We start from the raw sequence: 6,908 nt of genomic DNA on the forward strand, positions 1-6,908 counted from the left end.
CTTCGTCGGGCCGCCGTAACGTCTCAACTTCAAACCCTCGTTTCTCCCTCGTCCGGATTCCAAATCGAGTGAACTTTTTTTTGAACTTGACTAATTTTTCGCTGTCTTTCCAACGGTGTGCTCAGTTGCACCCGAATCTTCCTGAATAATTACCAATTTACCCTTTTAGCCTTAAGTGCTCGTTTTTCTTCGTCAGGCCGTTTCTCCTTCGTCCGGACTCCGAATCATGTGATTCTTAAGTCCATCCTGATTATTTTTTTGTTGTCTTTCCAGCGGTGTGCTCAGTGGCACCCGAATTCACATTTTTCAGAAATGACTATTTTGCCCCTGGGGGCTTATTTGTCATATTTTTGACATTTTGCTTCTGCATCAGTTCTCATTGAGTTCTACGACCTCATGGAAGGTCACTTTGACTTCTTAGAGTCCTGTTTTCTGTTTTTGCTTCCGCATATCGGATCCGTTATCGGGTCAAATCTTCGGTTCATCACAGGACACGCTAGCCTAAAAACCAGGGTCGTCACAGGTGGTATCAGAGCGTCCGGGTTCAAATACCTTGGACGACGGGTTTTGGGTGCATATCATGCTCACGTTGTTTTGCTTTGATGTGTCATTTATATCTTGATAACATGCTTTATTTGATAACATACCTTGTATGATAACATGTTCACATGCTTAGGTGTTTTGAGACATCTATTATTTGTTAAGCATACTTTATATGTATATATGCCCTTGATAAAATGTTTTGATTTGATAACATGTCTGTTTGCTTATGTGGCACCTTGAGTAGATAGTCCATTGCTATGTTGCATGCTAGCTATTTACTTTTATGTCTGGTTTTGACAGTGTCTCTTAGGATCTGTCGTATCCTTTGGATGCCTTCTTATTTCACGAGTTTCTTTCTTGGATAGAAGAAATTCATTCCGTAGGGACCCATGTAGGGAATTTTCTTATCTGTTTTGTTGGTTGATGCGAGTGAGGCTCATGTGAGCGTAGAAATCGCAGTCATTGTCTGGTGGGGTGAGATGTGGGCCAGGGAGGTACCGTTTCATTCCCTTTTATCATGGCTTCTAGATCTAAGGCCTTAAGCATAATGGTGCCAGTGTCATTGTTGTCAGAGTTTTGGGATTAGCTACCCCAACTCTCGCAGATGCCTGGTTCCCGCATTGCTTTTGGTAATGATCATTTTTGACATTGACGTCATCCGTATCAATAGGTTTCTCAGAGTTGACCTAGTTGGGGCATGTTATGTTGTAACGACCCGGTCATTTGCCTCCCTTTCTTTTTTCTTGAAATTTTACGAATGAATTTTTTTCGTTTAATTTTCTTTTCTGAGATCTGTTTCTTGTCGCTTAGTGTCATTTCGAGTGCTCAAAATTGGTTTCTGAGACTCTTTCATGTGAATTGACAACTTCCTTTGAGGACCGAGTCATTTTTGCATTTTTATTTTTTGAACACTATGCGTCTTTCGTCTTTTTCCCTGTTTCGTCTTTTTCCCTATTCTGTCTTTTCCCCGTTTGCCACTTGTTTGGAAAAACCTCACTTTTCAAGCTCAGAGTTGGTTTTTGACTTCACGTGTCTTCTTCTTGAGTAGTTTCCTCGAAATACGTATCTTTACTTTTGTAAGAAAGTACTCTGGTTACTCCCAGTGTCCATAGGGGCATGGATGCACAATTCTTTGGAATTAATTTCCTTTCTTGGGGTGTTTCTCATAAATATCTTTTGAAGATATTTTATTTCAGGGGTATCTAAGAAAATATCTTTCGGAAGATATTTTCATTCTGGGGTAGTTTCGCAGTTAACCCTTTTTGTAGAGGTCATTGTGCAATTAACGAAAGTTATTGCAAAACATCTCATCTGGAGCCTGGATCCTTGTACGGGATTCATTTTCACTTTTCATCGAGTCGTAAAATCTTAGAATTCCCTTCTGGTCGTTATTTTCCAGTTTCAGGGTTTATGGCCCCGGTTTGCGCCAAACTTATTTTAGGTGTAACTTTCTGCTCGGGACTCGGTTTTTGATGCCATTTCTTCCGTTGTTCATATTTTCTCATTTTGAATCTTTTTTGTTCATAGAGTTTTGTCATTTGAGCACGTCTGCTCAAATTTCACTTTTCCGGACCCGGCGGGGCCCTTTCGGGACACTTTTTGGATTTTCCTATAAAAGGGGGATAAGATATTTTGATTTTCATCTTCCCCACTCACCTTGCATGACCAGAGCTCCCATTGAAGCCCAAGGGAGGCTGCCACCACCTCTCTCCCCTTTTGAACTTCATTCCTTTGTTAAAAAGTTGAAGTGCCTTTGCGTTCGTGTTGACTACGCGCTTCTTTCCCCCTTATTGGAACCCATTTCTGACCAAATTTTAAGTTTGGTTTTGAAGTCAAGTTGTGATTTTCATGGGGCTTCCTTCGGATTCATGTAGATCGTGTTATCCCCAACAAAACCTAAGAGTTTTGGCGGATTCGGAACACTTTTTTTTGGGTGGGCTTTTGAGATTTTCATCTCAAATTGAGGTAGGGTGTGTTATAATTTAAATTCTTGTTATATTACATGTTTGTGATGCTTATACAACTTGATTACATGCTTGGATTCAAAAGTCTAAAGATTTTATTATTTATTTTTCTTGTGAAGGATTTAATTTTTCCGATTATCCATAACTTTGTTTAATCATGTGGCATGATAAAATATTACCCCTTGATATGTAGATTGACATATATTAAATCTAGATTATTTGGACAAGTATTGAAGATTTTAATTAATATTTATCTTGAATAAAATATTAAATCATGTGGCCTTATCTAGCTTTAAATCAACATATGATAGCATATTATATTAGGCCCTAGCATGCTCTTCAACATAAATTAAATTGAGAGTAATCAGAGAAGTTTTGAAATCTAGTAATATTTAATTTATTAGATTAATTAAATTGCTCCAAGTATACTATTCATCCCGTTGGATTTTCAATTTGAAATTCTTGATATGCATGCAATATAGTTTCACATATATTAAATCTACAATATTTGATTTGGTTTTGAAGCCTTTCATTTATTATTTTTCTGGTATTAAAGTTTAATACACATGGCCATAACTTGTATAGAATGTACTTGTATCATGCTCTTAAATCAAGTCTTGACATGTTTAATAACGTATATTAATTTGAGATCATTTGGACAAGTTTCAAAATCTAGAGATTTTAATTAAATGAAATAATTAAAATCCATTCAATGGTTCTATGCACTTGATTAGGTTTCTAACCTTGCATACATGGTTTCCTTGACATGTTCCTTCACGTGTATTAAATTGAGAACAATCGGATAAGTTAGAGACTTACACTTACTTGTTTTACTCGTATGGGACTTAGTTCACTTAGTTGTGACTTGTATTCCATGGAACTATTAGCTTTACATCATGTAACTAGACCTCATGTATCTTAATTTCATTAATGTACTTAATGAACTGGCACAATTGTCTTTGAATGATTTAATTATCTATGTATTACTTAGTAAATAATTAAATCATTAATCTTACACTTGTGGTATTTCTACATCGATGGATTCTATGTGACATATATCCTAGTTTGTAGTCTATGTAGATGCATACTATGATTTCTTGACATTTCACATGCCATGTTAATTGAGAACTTAGGGCATGACTTGTATATTTCCAAAATCTTAGTTGTGCATAAAACGTGTTCAATGCATTACTTGTGTCTTAATGCTATCTTGACTTGCACAACATGTTGATTTTGGAAACTTGGTGATATCAATCAAAATTGACATGGCTAAGACTTGGTTCTAATACGGGGGAAAGTCCCTCTACACTATAGTGCGTACTCGGGGAAGGTACCCATGGGTTAGTAGCCCTAAAGTGATCCCAAGATTCCGGCTTTCTATAGTACGCACTAAGGGAAGGTACCCATGGGTTAGTAGCCCTAAAGTGATCCCATGAGAACGGTTTTAATTCGGGCGATATCCAAGTTTCCACATTGGTTGATTTCACTCTTTAAATTTCAAGTTGCTATTCCTTGAAGATTTAAAACTCTTTTCTTGTTATATGAAATGTTCCAACCTTGTTTGATTTCATTGATACTATACCTTATCCTTGATTTCATGCCTTGTCCTTGTCGTGCTAATTGAATTGTTTCAATCTTATTAAATTTCTTTGTTATCTTGTTTCATATTAATTTATGCTACCATGACTTAGGAATGATACTCTGCGTGTAACTTGACTTAGATTCTAGGTGGCATGGACCGCAAGTAATGATTTATATCAACATGCAAATCTCTAAACTCTTAGATCTCTAGTGTTATCTCTTAAAGATCTAAGAACCATGTCGTGTTTTATGGAGTATTTTCCCACCTTGTTTAATTGCATAGATGTTATGCTTACTTGTGTATTTAGATCTTATTTAGCATACTTGGAACTGCACACTTGCTTCTTGTACATAGATTCTGTTTAGTGTACTCTTGTCTTGTATACTTGCCTTGTGTGTTTCCCATCTTGTTAGTATGCATGTGTTTTGTATACTTACCTCACATGCTTTCATCTTCGTTTAGTACACTTGTAACTGGTATGCTTGCATGTCATGTATTCCATTTCAATTGTATGAGTAGCTTAGGATGATCCCTAAGTCAAATTCTTGACATAGACATTAGATGGCATAATCCCTTTGAACTATTACATGTCAGTTTAAAAATCTTAAAGAAATCGAGTCATGCATGCTCATTCTCTACGAGTAAACTTGTTAGTCTTGTTTACTCACCCCGAAGTTACTGGAAGTTTTGACAGGTATGAAGACTTGGTTCGTGATGCTTAGCGTTCATTAGGATGGCTTGTAGTTTTAAGTTACCATTTCATGCAAGTGTTAGCATGAGATGCCATTTTGTAGCCTTTTTATGTCAAAATGTGTATTCTTTGATTCTATGTAGGTAAAGTGTACATGAGTACACTCTTTTTAATGTATTTAACATGTATGAGATGAGACCGGAGGCCAATGACATGTATATTGCTTTCTATGGACTTTTGTTTTCAAGGCTTAATATGAAAATGTTGAAAAATTCTTAGACATTGTGTCATAACTTTTACATCGGGTGTGGGAATTTCATTTTTATTCTTTCGTAGGGTCTCATTTATCTTGTATGAAGTGTGGCCAAGGGCCAAACGGTCATTTGTAACCATTTCCTAATTTTAGTTTTCAAATTTCCCATTTCTAGTTTATTTTTTCCTTTTTGGCCGTTGAGGGGTTAAATTTTGCATCGGTGGTATTTTTAAGCCGTGGACTACTATAGCACATCCTAATAGGTAAGTTTTGTTTGTGTGCATGGTCGTTTCTAGGCAAACCTTCTCCTTTGCTGAAATGAGCCTCCTATGGATTCATTTTGCACTTTTGTTGCATAATCTGATTTTAGGGCATTCTGGGGTTTTCCTTCTAGAAATAAATTCTGGTCTTTACATGATCGCTTAGAAAACGTGATTTTAGGGGGGGTTTCTTTTTCATGTTTTTCCAGAAAATGTCATCTTAGTGCCAGAAATCGATCGCAAAGTTCAACTTTCCGTTTTTTTTTTTTTTTAGCAGCTTTTTAGACATCCATGACCAGATTTCATGGAGGGACATTTCAAGCATTCTACATTGCATTTTTTTTTAATTCTCTCGCGAGTCATGTATAAAATTCAATTTTTGAGGGAGGTTTGTTCTTTGTGTTTTTCCAAAAAAATTCATCTTCCAGCCCGTTTTTGCTCTCAATTGCAGACAGTCACTGTAGCAACTTTAAACCCTCTTGTTCAGTTCTGATCTAGGGGCATTTTAGGGATTTCACAGTGAGTTTTTTTCGATTCCATCCCCGAAGTCGGGTAGAAAACTCAATTTTAGGGGGGTTTCTTCTTCGTGTTTTTCCAGAAAAGTTCGTTTCGGCCTCCGTTTCAAGCCTCAGTTCTGGAACCTCACTTTTTTTTTTTTTTCTTGCTGTCAGCTGGTGCATGCCATTGGGCGCCGATGGGCTCGTGCATTGGCGCCATGTGCGCCATGGCCTTCGTCGGGCCGCCGTAACGTCTCAACTTCAAACCCTCGTTTCTCCCTCGTCCGGACTCCAAATCGAGTGAACTTTTTTTTTAACTTGACTAATTTTTCGCTATCTTTCTAACGGTGTGCTCAGTTGCACCCGGATCTTCCTGGATAATTACCAGTTTACCCTTTTAGCCTTAAGTGCTCGTTTTTCTTCGTCAAGCCGTTTCTCCTTCGTCCGGACTCCGAATCATGCGATTCTTGAGTCCATCCTGATTATTTTTTTGTTGTCTTTCCAGCAGTATGCTCGGTGGCACCTGAATCCACATTTTTTGGAAATGACTATTTTGCCCCTGGGGGCTTATTTGTCATATTTTTGACCTTTTGCTTCCGCATCAGTTCTCATTGAGTTCCACGACCTCATGGAAGGTCACTTTGACTTTTTATAGTCCTATTTTCTATTTTTGCTTCAGCATATCGGTTCCGTTATCGGGTCAAATCTTCGGTTCATCACAGGACACGCTGGCCTAGAAACTAGGGTCGTCACAAAAAAAGTGTGTGTGAAGTGTGGGATGCAAGTCTTTGAAGTTCGATCGATCACAAAAAATGTGAGATTGATCGTAGTGAGATCGATAAGAGATATGTTCGATCGATCGAACTGCTAAAAGCAATTTGAACAGTCACAGATCTGTGACTTTCGTGATAGGAGGGCACCCAAGCAAGCTTGTGGGGCCCTCTCACACATCAACAACAATAATTAGGCCACTTGTTTGGCCACATCAACATCAAAAATGAAAAATATATAAAACTATATACATATATATATATACACGTATATACACATATATGGAAAGTTTGAAATATGGCAAGATTGAAGCCTAACAATCCTAGATATAACATGGGAAGCATCAA

Source organism: Cornus florida, unplaced genomic scaffold (assembly GCF_030987335.1).
Source record: "Cornus florida cultivar Cherokee Brave unplaced genomic scaffold, ASM3098733v1 CherokeeBrave_3.0.0_Hap2_Chr01, whole genome shotgun sequence".
Taxonomy (NCBI): domain Eukaryota; kingdom Viridiplantae; phylum Streptophyta; class Magnoliopsida; order Cornales; family Cornaceae; genus Cornus; species Cornus florida.